Source organism: Heterodontus francisci, chromosome 10 (genome assembly GCF_036365525.1).
Source record: "Heterodontus francisci isolate sHetFra1 chromosome 10, sHetFra1.hap1, whole genome shotgun sequence".
Lineage (NCBI taxonomy): Eukaryota > Metazoa > Chordata > Chondrichthyes > Heterodontiformes > Heterodontidae > Heterodontus > Heterodontus francisci.
The window spans coordinates 108,791,526-108,809,071 of record NC_090380.1 but is presented as its reverse complement, the minus strand read 5'-3'; positions in this window follow the sequence as shown (position 1 = coordinate 108,809,071).

Here is a 17,546-nt window from a genome sequence, read left to right as displayed (position 1 = left end):
AGCTTTGAGTCAGTATGTAGAAGGTCCGACAAGAGAAGAGGTAGTACTGGACCTAATCGTAGGGAATGAAGCTGAACAAGTGGTAGAAGTGTCAGTGGGGGAGCATTTCGGGGATAGTGACCATAATTCTAAGATTTAAGGTAGTTATGGAAAAGGGCAAAGATGGACCGAAAATAAAGGTACTCAATTGGGGGTAGGCCGATTTTAAGGTGATAAAACAGGATCTGGCCAAAGCGGATTGGGAGCAGCTACTTGCAGGAAATTCTACATCAGCCCAGTGGAAGTCATTCAAAGAGGAAATAGTGAAAGTTCAGAGCCAACATGTACCCATTTAGGTGAAGGGTAGGACAAGTCCAGGGAACCCTGGATGTCAAGGGATATAGAGGATTGGATCAGGAAAAAAAAGGAGGCTTATCGAAGATTCAGAGCGCTGAAAACAGCAGAGGCCCGAGAGGAGTATAGAAAGTTTAGGGGGGTACTTTAAAAAGTAATTCAGAGAGCGAAGAGAGGACATGAAAAAAACACTGGTGGGCAAGATAAAGGAAAATCCTAAGGCGTTTTACAAGTATATTAAAGGGTAAGAGGATAACCAGGGAAAGAGTAGGGCCCATTAGGGACCAAAGTGGCAATCTGTGTGCGGAGCCCGAGGACATAGGTGAGGTTTTAAATGATTACTTAGCATCTGTGATCATGATGGAGAAGGACCATGTAGGTGTAGAGATCAGGGAGCGGAGGGGGATTGTGATGTACTTGAACATATTAGCATTGAAAGGGAGGAAGTATTAGCTGTTTTAGCAGCAAGTGGATAAATCACCAGGCCCAGATGAGATGTATCCCGGGCTGTTATGTGAGGCAAGGGAGGAGATAGCAGGGGCTCTGACATAAATTTTCAAATCCTCTCTGGCCACAGGAAAGGTATCAGGACTGGAGGATAGCGAATGTGGTACCATTATTCAAGAAGGGTAGCAGGGATAAACCAGGTAATTACAGGCCAGTGAGTCCAACATCAGTGGTAGGGAAAATATTGGAAAAAGTTCTGAGGGACAGGATTAATCTCCACTTGGAGAGGCAGGGATTAATCAGTGATAGTCAGCAAGGCTTTGTCGGGGGAGAGCGTGTCTGACTAACTTGAGTGAATTTTTTGAGGCGGTGACGAAATGTACAGATGAGGGTAAAGCAGTTGATGTGGACTTCAGTAAGGCTTTTAATAAGGTCCTGCATGGGAGATTGGGTAAGAAGGTAAGAACCTATGGGATCCAGGGCAATTTGGCAAATTGGATCCAAAATTGGCTTAGTGGCAGGAGGCAGCGGGTAATGGTTGAGGGTTGTTTTTGCGAGTGGAAGCCTGTTACCAGTGGTGTACCACAGGGATCGGTGCTGGGACCCTTGCTGTTTATAGTGTACATTAATGATTTAGACATGAATATAGGAGGTATGATCAGTAAGTTTACAGATGACACGAAAATTGGTGGTGTCATAAATAGTGAGGACGAAAGCCTTAGAATACAGGATGATATAGATGGACTGGTAAGATGGGTGGAGCAGTGGCAAATGGAATTTAATCCTGAGAAGTGTGAGGTGATGCATTTTGGGAGGACTAACAAGGCAAGGGAATATACAATGGATGGTAGGACCCTAGGAAGTACAGAGGGTCAGAGGGATCTTGGTGTACTTGTCCATAGATCATTGAAGGCAGCAGCACAGGTAGATAAGGTGTTTAGGAAAGCATATGGGATATTTGCCTTTATTAGCCGAGGCACAGAATATAAGAGCATGGAGGTTATGTTGGATCTGTATAAAACGCTAGTTAAGGCACAGCTGGAGTACTGTGTACAGTTCTGGGCACCACACTATAGGAAGGAGGTGATTGCACTGGAGAGGGTGCAGAGGAGATTCACCAGGATGTTGCTTGGGCTGGAGCGTTTCAGCTATGAAGAGAGACTGAAAAGGCTGGGGTTGTTTTCCTTAGAGCAGAGAAGGTTGAGGGGAGATATGATTGAGGTATTCCGAATGATGAGGAGCATTGATAGATTAGATAGGAAGAAACCTTTTCCCTTAGTGGTGGGGTCAATAACCAGGCGGCATAGATTTAAGGTAAGGTGCAGGAGGTTTAGAGGGGGATTTGAGGAAAAAAACTTTCACCCAGAGGGTGGTTGGAATCTGGAACACACTGCCTGAAGAGGTGGTGGAGGCAGGAACCCTCAACATTTAAGAAGTATTTCGATGAGCACTTGAAACACCACTGCATACAAGGCTATGGGCCAAGTGCTGGAAAATGGGATTAGAAGAGTTAGGTGCTTGATGGCGGGCACAGACATGGGCCAAAGGGCCTGTTTCTGTGCTGTATAACTATGACTCTCTGACTAATATCAAAACACTAAAGGGTACATTTACCCACCTGATTTTCCTGATATGTGCTGTGCCAAGGCATTTAGGTAGGTATTGAACAGGAAAATCTACCCTACAATGAGACAACAAGATAGACTACAGAGTTTCAACGGCCTTAAAACCTACCTCTTTGACCAAGATTTTGTTCACCTGTTCTAATTTCTCTTTGCATACTGAATATTAAATTGTGTCTGATAATTGCCCGTCTGCACCTTGGCATGTTTATTGCATTAAAGGGCCTATATATGTACAAGTTATTGTTTGGAGATTTGAATTCTGATTGTGCTCATTTCTCTAAGGCTCCACAGTAACCAGTCACGCTACTCGTTGAAAATGAGATTTTGGTTAAACCCAACCATTTAGCCCGTAGGGGTCAGACATGGAGAATAACAGTTGCATCCCTGCATACATTATTTAAATAGCTAATCTGATGGCTGCAGTTGATACAATCACATGTGTGTTTGTGTGTGTGTGTGCATAAGGAGTTTGCTATTACCCCCTCCTGAACATAAAGAGCACTGATGTAGCCTTGATGTCTCGCAGGATAAGTAAGAACTGTCACTTTATATTTATCTCACTTTTATAATGTTCAGCCTCATTCTTGCAACCAGATGTCACTTAACCAGCCTCTGGTTCTGAGAAATCAGGCTCGGAATCAGTGTCTCAAAATGAAAATCCATGGCAATGAAATCAAAGGCCATTAAAGTGACTGACAAATAAACATGAAGCTCTCTGATATATATAGATATGTGAAAATTATCAGTAAAAGAGTAAAACATTGTACTTGGCATTTCCAAATGATTGAACCCATCAGAAATTTTGTTTCATTCCAATAACTTTCTTTCATCCATTTATGGAATGTGGGCATCACTGGCAAGGCCAGCATTTATTGTCCATTCCTAATTGTTCTTGAGAAGATGGTGGTGAGCTGCCTTTTTGATAACAAAGTGGCTTGCTTAGCCACTTCAGAGGGCAGTTACAAGTCAACTGCATTCTTGTGGATCTGGAGTCAAATATAAGCTAGACCAGTTCAGAACAGCAGATTTCCTTCCCTAAAGGGCATTAGTGGTGGAAATAGGTTTTTACGACAGGCCAGTGGTTTCATGGTCACCATTACGGATTATGGCTTTGATCCCAGATTTATTTAACTAACTTAATTTAAATTCCCCAGCCGCCATGGTGGGACTTGAACTTGTTTCACACAGATCATTAGTACAGCAACGTAGAATCATCGAATCATTGATGGTTACAGCACAGAAGGAGGCCATTCAGGCCATTGTCTGTGCTGACTGTGAAAAAACAATTCACCTAGTGCCATTCCCCTACCTTCTACCCATAGCCCTGCACATTCTTCCTTTTCCGATAACAAGCCAGTTCCCTCTTGAATGTTTTGATTGAACCTGCCTCCACCACTCTCAGGCAGTGCATTCCAGATCCTAACCACTCGCTGCGTGAAAAAGCTTCTCCTCATGTCACCATTGCTTCTTTTGCCAATTACCTTAAATCTGTGCCCTCTAGTTCTCGATCCTTACACTAAAAGGAAAGTTTCTCCCTGACTATGCTCTCCAGACCCCTCATGATATTGAATACCTCAATCAAATCTCTCAACTTTCTCTTCTCCAAGGAAAACAGTCCCAACTTCTCCAATCTATCTATCTATATAACTGAAGTTCCTCATCCCAGAAACCATTCTCTTAAATCTTTTCTGCACTCTCTTCTTAGCTTCACATTCTTCCTAAAGTGTGGTGCCCAGAACTGGACATAATCACTATGCTACCATTACACAGATACTTTGCTATTAATAATAGCATTGTTATAAAATCTATTTTTTTTTTCTTACAATGTACTGGATTCTGCAGTTGCTTAAATGATAATGGTTTAAATTGGGCAGTGCAATTTTAGGAATGAAGAAATGCATCTGATTTCAGTACCATACTACAGTTAGACGAAGTTATAGAGGAATGCAGAGGACTGAGAAAGATCATTGACTCTGTATACTCAGTCCTTGAATCCCAGAAGTTTTACATTGTTAACTGTTTATGACAGACTGGGAGTGCTGCGTGGGTTTTCTCCGGGTGCTCCGGTTTCCTCCCACAAGCCAAAAGACTTGCAGGTTGATAGGTAAATTGGCCATTATAAATTGTCACTAGTATAGGTAGGTGGTAGGGAAATATAGGGACAGGTGGGGATGTTTGGTAGGAACATGGGATTAGTATAAATGGGTGGTTGATGTTCGGCACAGACTCGGTGGGCCGAAGGGCCTGTTTCAGTGCTGTATCTCTAATCTAAAAAAATCTAATCTAATCTATACTCCATCTGTCACCTTCTTGCCCAGTTACTGTCTATGACCCATTGCAAACACTTTGCGTCCTCCTCATACCTTACTTTCCAAACTAGCTCTGTGTCATTGACTAACTTGGATATATTGTACCAATCCCCTTCATCTAAGTCATTAATGTAAATTGCTGAGGCCTAGGCACTGATCCTTGTGGCACCCCATTAAGTAACAACCTGCCAATCCAAAAGTGATCCATTATTCCAATATACCAGCCATAAGAAATGGGAGCAGGAATAGGCCATAGGACATCTCATGCTTGAATCACAATTCATCCCAAAATAAGACAATAAACCACCATAAGAAATCAGCATCCAATAATTTTGCTTTAGTAATAGATCTTTCTCTTTATCCCTCTCATTGTCAGTTCCACCACAGATGATAGCTTTTTGATATATAGCTTTCAGGGTCTCACACAACAATAACCCTTACTGGTGTTTCCAATACAAACAGTACTCAGAATACGATATAATAATCCATTTGCAGAAATTTTTCCCATCAGGTTTCAGTATTAAGAAAGTACTATATTTCTTTTAGATTTATGATTGAGCTACACTCCAACTTAATACAGCAAAATAATTAGATACAAAATGGCTGTCAATATTTGAGGGGACTGCACTATGTTTAATTTATCAGTTGTAAATTAATAACTGCGCTTTAATGAGTTTTATTTGACGTTCTGTCCTGTTATCAAAGGAAAAGGAGGGGTTGAAAATCCAACTTGGACTCTCGCACTCAGGGGATTTGTGAGGGATAACGAAGGAGAGGGAATGTGTAGCCCACTTAAAGTGTTATGTTTGAATTATGATCCACTTACATGGTAAGTATATAACTGCTGCCTGTGATTCAGTACGACATGAAAAAATAGCATGCAGAACGCAAGTGGTATAGATTGCTTCCATTCGTCACCATTGCTGCTGTATGGGACCAACTCAAGGCTTCCTCAACCTTTGTAAGCCACTTGCTGTTAACACTTTCTTGCCCAGAGCTCCTCTCTCTTGCTTAGTTATTACATGTTGCCATTGAGCTATTCTGACCAGGTAGGTTGCATCTACCAACACCCCTTCCCCTCACGCCCATTTCCCCACCCCCAGCCCCAACAAAGAATTAGCTGATCTTGGTCGGGCAGTGGTTGTGCTGCTGCCATTGGCCTCAGAGATCTTGGGCAAGAGTTAAAATCAGTGACTCCTGGTAGGAACAGCAAAGTAATGATGGAATCACTCATGATTGTGATGCCCTCCATGTTAGAATAGCCTGCCAATGGTCACCAACTGGGATGATACATGAAGAATGGTTAGAGGGGTTCCAACACCCAGGGCCTTTGCAAGCTGAGAGAGAGGACTACCTATCAACCAGTATGCTGAGTGTCAAAGTATTTTTAAATTCTTCTTTTTCTTTGGGACATAGTGGCATTAGCAAGGCATATTTTATTGCCAATCCTCGATTTCCCTGGGAGCTTTAAGAGTCAACCATGTAGTGTGATACTGGAGTCATATGTAGGCCAGAACAGGCTGGGTCTCTTTTCTCTAGAAAAGAGAAGGCTGAGGGGTGACTTGATAGGTCTTTAAAATTATGAAGGGGTTTGATAGGGCAGACGTAGACAAAGCATTTCCACTTGTGGGGGAGACCAGAACTAGGGTCCATGAATATAAGATAGTCATCAATATATCCAACAGGAAATTTAGAAGAACCTTCATTGCTCAGAGAGTGATGAGAATGTGGAACTCGCTGCCACGTGGAATAGTGGAGGTGAATATTATCACTGTGCTAAAGAGAAAGCTAGATATGTACATGTGGAAGAAAGACATAGAAGGATATTCAGAGTGGGGAGAAGGCTTATGTGGAGCAGAAACACTGGTATAGACCAGTTGGGCTGAATGGTCTGTTTCTTTGCTGTCTCGTTTATGTAGTTTGGTGGCAGGTTCTCTTATCCAGAAGGACAATTAGTGAACCAGTCAGATTTTTAACAGCAATCTGTTAGCATTCGAGGTTGTTATCCATTGCTAATCCATAAATTACCAGATTTACTGGATTCAATTTACAATTCCAACTCTTGACTTCTAGGCTCATAGTCCAATACCATGACCAATAGGTTTTTCATAGTTTTACATGGAATGTACAGCAGAGACAAGCCATTCAGCACAACTAGTCCATGCTGGTATTTATTCTCCACACCAGTCTCCTCCCATCCTACTTCATCTAACCCCATCAATATAACCTTCAAGTCCTTTCTCCCCCAGGGGCACATCTAACTTCCCCTTTAATGCAAATTGTACTTATTTGCCCTGTGGCTCTGTCATTTTCTTCTCTTTCATTTGTTGCTCTCACCACTTGTGCATTTGCCAGGCTACTGACTCCTTCCCTGTTGCCTCGGAGACAGGCTGTCTGCCTGCTGCCAGATTTATGCCTATTTTAGTCTTTCCTTGTGGTCTTCCTGGCTCCACATAAAAGGAAAGTATAAAACAAAGTTACTTTTTTGTTAGCAATCAGAAAGAAAAGGCTTCATTTATATAGAACCTTTCACAACTTCAGGATGTTGCAAAGTCCTTTACAGTCAATGAAGTACTTTTGAAGTGTAGTCACAGTTGTAATGTAAGAAATGGGGCAACCAATTTGTGCACAGCAGGTTCCCACAAAGAGCAATGAGGCAATGACCAAATAACTTTGTTGGTTGAGGGAGAACTCCCTTGTTCTTCTTCAGAGTAGTGCCAGAGGATCTTTTACTCTTACCTAAGACGGCACCTCAGACAGTGCAGCATTCCCTCAGTACTGCACTGAAGTGTCAGCCTAGATTGTGTGTTCACGTACCTGGAGTGGGACATGAGCCCACTTCCTTCTGATTTAGACGAGAGAGCGCTACCGAGTGAATCATTGCTGACACTGGATGAATCAAAAAGCATAGGCACTCAGCTATGATGAATTTCTAGGGAGGGGGCCTGAAGCAGTCTTTATGCCTCTCATTCCAAGAGACCTCTGTCAACCCAGAGAGCTGGAGCAGAGTGTGCACAGCTCATGCTCCAACCAGTTGACGATGGGTTTCAAGTGGGGTCCTAAAAGAGGGTTAGGACCTTGGTCTGCACACTCAAGTTGCCCAATGCTTGTTTCCAACAGATGTCCTGGACTCTTGGCAGCCACTAGCTTCAGTTTGCTGGCCGCACACTTTCAGGGAGATTGGGCGGGAAAGATAGCAACTTAGAATTTTTCCCCTAGTACTTGTTTCTCCACTCAAAAAAACAGGCTTGATGAGGTCCAATTTGTTGCCCCACTCCCCAGCATGCTTTACTATAAGTGGATGATGAGGCACCCTATTTAAAACAAAATTGGATAAGTGCTTGGAAAGATATATAAAAAGTCAACAGGGAAATGGGATTCAAGTAGACAGCTCCAGTTGAAGAGTTAGCTCCACATAATGATCTGAATGGCCTCTATTGTGGCTATAACTTCTTTGAGTGTTTGGCCCCATCATATTGTGCCATCCAGCAGGGACGAGAAGCAAATAAATTATCAAATAAAGCACTTTGATCCATTCATGGTTTGGCTTATCCTTGGCTGAATCGTCTTGGACTGTTCCTGTCTGTGGATACATCAGTGCAGTAGATTGGACTATAAGAACAGACAGTTCCACTGAACAACAGCACAGGTCAAGCGTCATCAACTCTGGTTTGACATTACATGACTTTCCATCTCCAACTGCCCTGCTCAACTATACAGCCTTTGTTACCCATCTCCGATAGTTGCAAAACTAATAAACAAAATTGTTCAAAGAAATTTAGAAAAATGCCCTTGGGTTACTGCCAGCATCATCAATGAGATGAATCGTTAACCCCTGGAGACTCCAGGGCAATCCTGTCTGCAGTTACAATCCACTGCAAATTAATTATTGCAATCCAGTTATAATTCAGTTATAATCTTAAAATAATTTGACAGGCAGTTTCCTACTTAAAGGAGCTCAGAGGGCTTAAGGACCTAGATCTATTTAAGTTTAGTGCAGCATAGACTTCGAGACGACCTGATAGATATCTATAAATTAAAGAGCTGGATAGTGTGTCTATTGAAACACTATTAGCAACAGCAACAACTTGCATTTGTATAGCACCTTTAACATAGTAAAATGTCCCAAGGCATTAGAGGGTATCAGACACTGACATCAAGCTGGATAAGGAGAATCACAGAATTGTTACAATGCAGAAGGAGGCCATTTGGCCCATCGTGTCCACATCGACTCTCTGAAAGAGCAATTCACTCCGTTCCGTTCCCCTGCCTTCTTACTGTACATTTTCTTTTCATATAACTGTGTAATTCCCTTTTGAATGCTTCAATTGAACCTGCCTCCACCACACTCAGGCAGTGCATTCCAGACCTTAACCACTCTGTGAAAACGTTCTTCCTCATGTCACTTTTACCTCTTAGCAAATGCTTTAAATCTGTGCCCTCTCGTTCTCGATCATTTCATGAGTGGGAACAGTTTTTCTCTATCTACTCTGTCCAGACCCCTCATGATTTTGAATACCTCTATCAAATCTCCTCTCAGCCTTTGCTTCTCCAAGGAAAACAGTCCTCACTTCTCCAATCTATCTTCATAACTCAAGTTCTTCATCCCTGGAGCCTTTCTCGTGAATCTTTTCGGTACTCTCTCCAATGCCCTCACCTGTTCCTAAAGTGCATCGCCCAGAACTGGATGCAATACTCCAGCTGAGGCCGAACTAGTGTCTTATACAAGTTCAACATAACCTCCTTGCTCTTGTACTCAATGCCCCTATTAATAAAGCCCAGGATACTGTATGCTTTATTAACCGCTCTCTCAACCTGTCCTGCCACCTTCAATGACTTATGCACATATACACCCAGGTCCCTCTGCTCCTGCACCCCCTTTAGAATTGTACCCTTTATTCTATATTGTCTCTCCATGCTCTTCCTACCAAAATGAATCACATCATATTTCTCTGCATTGAATTTCATCTGCCACCTGTCTGTCCATTCCACCAACTTGTCTATGTCCTTTTGGAGTTCTACACTATCCTCCTCACAGTTCACAATGCTTCCAAGTTTCGTATCATCTGTAAACTTTGAAATTGTGCCCTGAACACCAAGGTCTGGGTCATTAATACATATCAGGAAAAGCAAGGGTCCCAACACTGATCCCTGGGGAACTCCACTACAAATCTTCCTCCAGCCCGAAAAATATCCATTAATCACTATTCTATGTTTCCTGATATTAGGACAGATGACCAAAACTTTGGTCAAAGCAGATTGGGGAGGACCAGGAAACAAATGTAAACTAGGCAAAGGTAGGAATGGGCTGGATGTTAGGTAATTCTTCTTCTCCTGGAAATAATTGAGCCTCTGGAATTATTGCTGGTGGGTGCTGACTCTCCATATTACCTTCAAGACCTGGACTGGTTCTTGGCTGAGGCAGAGATCACATCATATAGAAGGTAAGTGTCTTTATAGATAACACTTGGTCCATACTGAGCCGTGTGATCTCCTGGGCAGATTTTGATAGCTTGAGAGTTGCAGAGGAATTTCCCAGAGCATTTTTCTCTTATTGGCCCTGCTTTTCCTGTGGGCTGGATTTTACAGCCCCACCCCCACCCCGACGTCAGGTTTCATGGCCACGCACCACGATGCCAGGAGGACCCATCCCAATAGTGCCGGTGATGGCAAGACCTCGTGTTGGCCCCCTGTTGCTCAGCGACGGGACTCGCATTTGCGTATTTAAATAAATTTAAATGATGCATTAATCATACTCATGCCACCACCTTCTGTGCCGCTGTGATCTTCCTGCTGTTGGCTGGCAGTCCCATGCCTTTGGATCCCTGTCCGGGCAAAAGAGGCAGAACACTTGTGGGGAGGGGGGGGTGGGGGAGGAGGTAAATTTCTCAGTGCAGGAGGGGGGCAAAGTAACATCATTGGTGTAGGGGATGGTGGGAAGGGTTAAAGTTTATGCACTTTGGTGGGGGTGGGGGGGGGAGGTTTAGGTGGACAAGGTAAATGTTTTGTGGAGAGAGGGCAAGTTATTAATTTTATGGTTATTGGGGGGGGGGTGGGAGGGGGGCAAAATAAATGTATTTAATTTTTTCATTCACTGTATCTTTAAATATTTAAATGTAACGGTAGGGCTCAAAGCCATTTAAAAATGGCGTTAGCACCTGGGCACAGGCTGCTGGCACCATTGCCGGGGATGGACAGCCTGCCGCCACCACGGATCGGCAGGCGGGGGGTGGCCTGCCCCAGCTATTTGAATGAGCCGCCATGTTTAGGATCACGGTGACTCCACCACGTACAGCCCGCATGGGCGGGTCAGGATTATAAAATTCAGCCCTGTGGGTTTTTATTTCCTCTCCCATGGCTGCAGTGGGCAGGGGAACTGGGATCACCTAGTCATAATGCACCATATGATTATCCATGGCAATGCTCACAGGTAGCCCAGGGTGTTGCTCGATCTTTATCATAGTCCCATTTTGCAATCCAAGAAGTCCTGTTCCTGTCCTGACTGGCAGCTCCTCTGAAAACCAGCAACGTCCCCCTGGGGTAAGAAGTGGGCCATGAAGGCAGCTTGACAAGGTCAAAGACATCTCACCAAGGTGAGAATGTGGCTGAGCGTTATGTAAGATGGAGCACCAGTGGTTTAAAGTTGTGCAAAAAGGCACTTTTTGACACATCAGAAGTTTGACAAGGCATAGCAAGGGGTGGGCAACATACAGGGGTCTACTCTGGAGGGTCAAAGATACCGGATGTTAAGGCAGCTTAATTTGCCTCAGGGATATTGAGGCAGCTCAGTGGGGCTGAGAGATTAGACTAGGTGATTGAGATAGATCAGTGGATCTGCAGAAGGAGACCAGGGGAGTGAGACAGTTAAATGGGTCAGAGGTAGAAGATTGGGAGAAAGAGACAGCTCAGTGGGTCTGAGGAATTAGACTAGAGGAGTGAGGCAGTTCATAGAATCATCGGACTAGATTTTCTGGTGGGCATCAGGACCCCACCGGGCGGACCAATATGGGGTCGTGAACCCACCCATGTCGTCAGTGCACCCTCCAGTGCAACTTTCCAGGAGGGGGCCTCCTAATTGGCCACTTCCACGCTCACCATCCTAATAAGGGTAGCAGGCTGGCTCCCGCGGCTGCAGGACCAGACGACCAGCAGCAATGTCAGGCCGGCAGTGCCACTGGGAGAAGTGGGCACTGCCATGCAGGGAAGCGAGCTCAAGGGTGCCTCAACATGGAGACGGCCTCGGTTGCCTGCATAGAATTGATTAAATAAAAAGGCCTAAAGCTGACAAGGACCTAAGGGTGGAGGAGAAACCCTGCCACAGGACTAGTCATGGATGAGGTTGCAGCCCTTCAGCCCCATAGCCCCGTCACTGGGGCACGGAACATCTGGCTCCAATGGTCCCCCAGGCCTGCCACTGGGAGGCTGCCTCCATTGAGCTGGCAGTGTCTGAAAATGGTGCGGATCACTCCGATGGCAGGAAAATTATGGCGCAAAATGGACCCTATGTGGGGCCTGAATTGGACGAATTGGCTTCCCGCTTCCATGGAGCGGGCAGCCGTCCCTGTTCATGGGCCACCCTGGGACAGTCCCTCAGGGGGCCATCCCAACACAACTCCTCCTTTTCTCCTGGTCCCCACGCCTCCAACCTTGACTTCACGGGCCGAGAAAATCTAGCCCACAGAATCATAAAATGGTTGGAACACAAAAGGAGGTCATCCAGCCCATTGTGTCGATGCCAGCTCTCCGCAAGAACAACTCAGCTAGTCCCACTCCCCCTCCCTTTCCTCATAACCCTGAAAATTATTTTTCTTCAGGTGCTTATCCAGTGAAACGAGACTGCCTCCCTGTGAATTTTGGGGTGGGCGGGGGGTTCCTTTCTCCGTGGGGTAAATAGCGGGAAATGATTTAGACGTAATTACCATTGCAGAGACATGGTCACATGGTGATCAAGGTTGGGAAATGAATATTCCAGAGTACACAATATTTCGGAAAGATAGACAGAATGACAAAAGAGGAGGGGTAGCCCTGATAATAAAGGATGGCATAAGTATGTTAGTGAGAAGGAGTCTGGCCTCAGAAGATCATGAAGTAGAATCAGTATGGGTGGAAAATAGGAACAGCAATAATCAAAAAATACTGCTGGGAAATTTATTAAACTTAAACTTAAACTCTAATGCGGTGAGAGTTATCCTACGGATACTTGCCGGTTGCCCATGCTAGATTACATGTGCGATACACACATGAAAATAGAGACAGAAAAGAGCAGAAGAAAAATAAAGTGGAAAGGTTTGAGGCAATATCTGAAGAGTTGTTGTTACGGTTCTTGGAGCTCACTGTAGGGTCTTTGATTGTAGGTAGATCTTGCTTTTCGTTGAAGCCCAGTATTCTTCTTAAACCTTGTTCGCTGTAGGAGACTTTTCTCTCTTGGGGTTCATGTGTCTTCAGTGAATTCAGAGGCTTGTGAGAAAGAGATGGGAGCAGACAGGAGCGAGATCTTCTCAGTCCAGGAGCAAACAGACACTTTACCCAAACTGTACAAATTCTAAAACTCAGGTTGCCCAGCAGGTTAGTCATGTGACTAGCTGGTTTGACCATGTCCATTTGTGTATTTGGCCATATTAGCGGTCAACCTGGAATGTGAGCTCCCCCACTTTCAACGTCTGGTGATCAAAAGTCCATTGTGGGTTGAATGTCACGGAATGGTCGCTTTGTCCTTCCAAATACCGTCTATTCATATGCAAATGTCTTTTCCAGCCACGGCTGATCTGTCCAACAAGTCTTATGCTCCAGTAACAGTTTAAAATCAATATTCATGACAAAATTAATGTGCTTCATTCTTAGCAGGTGGGGGCCTAGTGTGACAATAAACTAAAAGGTATGGTGGTAAACCTTTAAAGAAACAATTCAAAATGTTCAGCAAAAATACATTCAACTAAAAACAAAACTCAGCAAGAAAGACCCGTAACTAAGGAGGATTGGAAGTTTATGCCAGTCCCTCTGTTATTTCACCCTTCCCTCAGTATCCTTGGGTGCATACCATCTGGTCTTGGTGACTTATTCACTTTAAGTACAGCCAGCCTTTCTAATACCTCCTCTTCATTAATTTTTAGCCTAGCCAATGTTTCAACTACCTCCTCTTTCACTATGACTTTGGCAGCATTTTCTTCTGTGGTAAAGACCAATGCAAAGTATATTTAGTACCTCAGCCATGCCCCCTACCTCAAGATATAGATCCCCCTTTTGGTCCTAATTGCCCTATCCCTCCTCTTACTATTCTTTTACCATTATCTGCCTATAGAAGACTTTTGGATTCCCTTTTATGTTAGCTGCCATGTTCTTCTCATACTGTCTCTTTACCTCTCTTAATTCCTTTTACACATCCCTTCTGAACTTTCTGGCTGGGATTTTATGCTGGCGACGAGGGTCTTGTCCGGAAAAACCATTGCTGAGAACCCCAGGTCACCTCTTCTCCAGAAGGCTCGCCAAATCTAGTGCCAGTCAGGCACTTAAATGGACAGCGGCAGGTCTTCCACGGGATCAAGGAACCTAGCACTGGAGTCCCGCCCTCTGGGAACTGTCAGCCAATCGGAGGCCAGCAGCTCATCCACTGAGTAGCACCACCACAGAGACAGTGACTGCTGCCAGAGGAGCACCTACTGGAGACCCAGGAATGGCACTGGAGCCAGGCCATGGCAAGGTCAGCTTGGGAGGAAACTCGCAGGTTGGGAGTCATGGGGGAACCAGGTGTAGGGAGATTGCTAGCAAGGGCAAGGGAGGGCTCTCAGCAGCCCCCCCTTCCCGATGCCAGGTCGCTCGCTCAGGTATTAAATGCCTTTCAATGAAGGACCCCAACCCCCAACCCCAGAGCCAGAAAGCAGCCTGCATGGTGGCTAATTGCAGCAGTGGCCAGATGAGGCCCTTAATTGGGGATTAATTGCCCAGTTAATGGCCTCAATTGGCAGCAGGGCAGGAAGGCTGTTCACAGGCCTGCCTGCCCCAGACTAAATTTTGGTGGAGGCGGGAAGGTGGCAAGAAACCCCGGTCACCATCCTACCTGATTTTATGCTCTCTCTGCCTCTAAACCCACCGCGGGGGACAGGATAAAATTGCCCTTTCTATATTCAGCCTGGTTCTCGCTTGTATTACCAACCTGTCAACTTGACGTCTGTCACACACACCATTTTTCTGCTTCATCTTAATCTATCTCTTTTGTTATCCAGGAAGCTCTGGCTTTGTTTGTTCTACCTTTCCTCTCGTGGGAATGTACTTTAACTGTACCCGAACCATCTCCCCTTTAAAGGTAGCCTATTGTTCCGTTACATTTTTGCTCGTCAATCTTTGATTCAAATTTACCTGGGACAGATCTGTTCTCAACACACTGAGATTGGCTGTCCTCCAATTAAGTATTTTTACTCTGGATTGCTCCTGGTCCTTTTCCATAGCTAACCTAATTCTAATTATACTATGAACACTGACTCAGCTCAGAGGGTCTGAGGGAGCAGACTCAGGGAGTGAGACAGCTCAGAGGGTCTGAGGGAGCAGACTAGAGGAGTGAGAACACCAACGCACCAGGGCTCCTTAGACAGCACCTTCCAAACTTGCAACCTCTATCACCTAGAAGAACAAGGGCAGCAAATGCATTGGAACACCACCTGCAAGTTCCCCTCGAAGTCACACACCATCCTGACTTGGAACTATATCGCTGTTCCTTCACTGTCACTGGGTCAAAATCCTGGAACTCCCTCCCTAACACTGTTGGTGTATCTACCCCACATGGACTGCAGTGGTTCAAGAAGGCAGCTCACCACCACCTTCTCAAGGGCAATTAGGGATGGGCAATAAATGCTGGCCTGGCCAGTGACATCCACATCCCATGAATTAATTTTTAAAAAGACAGCTCAGTGGGTCTGAGGGAGTTGACTCAGTGAGAGAGAGACAGCACGGTAGGTGTTTCACTCTCCTTGTCAACTGCCTCAGACCCACTGAGCTGTCTCACTCCTCTCGTCGGAGGTCTGAGGGAGTAGACTAGGAGAGTGAGACAGCTCAGTGGGTCCGACGTGTTCAATGAGGGGATTTAGCTAGCTCAGTGGATCTGTGGGAGTACATCGGTTTGAAGCTTGTTGGTGAGTTTGTAGGAGAATGCTAAGGCTTTGGGACCATTTCAGTGGTTGACATGCACACCAGGGAATTGATGACGCTTAATAAAGTTTGGGGTGATTCAGGAGGATCTGAAGTGGTACCTCGAACACTGAGGCATCTGACGGAGGTGTGCAAGTTGTTGAGAAAGTTGCTGACCTCCTCCTTATTTTCTGCCGCACTTTAAGAAAGAAAGAACTTGCGTTTATTTGGAGCCTATCATAGCCTCAGGACATTCCAAAGCATTTTACAGCCAAAAAAAGTTTGGAGTGAATATTTGTTCACATAAAAGATAAAGTATATGGTACAAGATATTTTCCTGTTATATTCTCAACTCCTTTAGTTCCCTTTGCTTATTCATGCTTTTCCTTTGCTGACGTGCATCTGCAAACACTGACAATCAAATGGATCGGGAGTGATGTGTGTACCCAGTTCCCAGGTGTGCACTGATTTGCAGCAATAGCACGGATTTCCCATTTGCTCCAATTCAACAGACAAGTTCAAAGCAATAAAGTGTGTTTTTCTTCAGGTTTAGTCATTTGTGCTCGTGTTACGACAGTGTATCAAGCCTGTGTCCTCAGTACCTTGCTCTATGGCAGCGAGGCCTGGACAACGTATGTCAGCCAAGAGCGACGTCTCAATTCATTCCATCTTCGCTGCCTCCGGAGAATACTTGGCATCAGGTGGCAGGACCGTATCTCCAACACAGAAGTCCTTGAGGCGGCCAACATCCCCAGCTTATACACACTACTGAGTCAGCGGCGCTTGAGATGGCTTGGCCATGTGAGCCGCATGGAAGATGGCAGGATCCCCAAAGACATTGTACAGCGAGCTCGCCACTGGTATCAGACCCATCGGCCGTCCATGTCTCCGCTTTAAAGACGTCTGCAACGCGACATGAAATCCTGTGATCTTGATCGCAAGTCGTGGGAGTCAGTTGCCAGCGTTCGCCAGAGCTAGCGGGCAGCCATAAAGGCGGGGCTAAAGTGTGGCGAGTCGAAGAGACTTAGCAGTTAGCAGGAAAAAAAGACAGGGGCGCAAGGGAAGAGCCAACTGTGTAACAGCCCCGACAATCAAATTTTTCTGTAGCGCCTGTGGAAGAGCCTGTCACTCTAGAATTGGCCTTTATAGCCACTCCAGGCGTTGCTCCACACACCACTGACCACCTCCAGGTGGCCATTGTCTCTCGAGATAAGGAGGCCAAAGAAAAAAGAAAAAAAAAATGAATAAAAAAACTACAGTGGATTAATTGATTGTTATCAACTTGTGTTTAGCTGAACCTATCTCCTGTTGATCATGCACAAATTATGCACTGTTGGATATTGTTAGTAGAACCATTCAACTATAGAAAAGTTACAGCACAGAAAGAGGCCATTCAGCCCATCATGTCTGCGCTGCCTGAAAAATCTAGCTGCCCAATCTAATCCCATGTTCCAGCAGCTGGTCTGTAGCCTTGCAGGTTACAGCACTTCAAGCACAGGTCCAGGTACCTTATAACCAGGAAGGTTATCGGGGGTAGGTGGAAATGTGGAGTAATTAGTTCAGCCATGAACTTACTGAATGGCAGAGCAGGCTCGAAGGGCCGAGTGGCCTACTCCTGCATCTAATTCGTATGTTCGTATAAATGAGTTGAGGGTTTCTGCCTCCACCACCGATCAAGGCAGTGAACTCCAGACACCCACCACCCTCTGGGTGA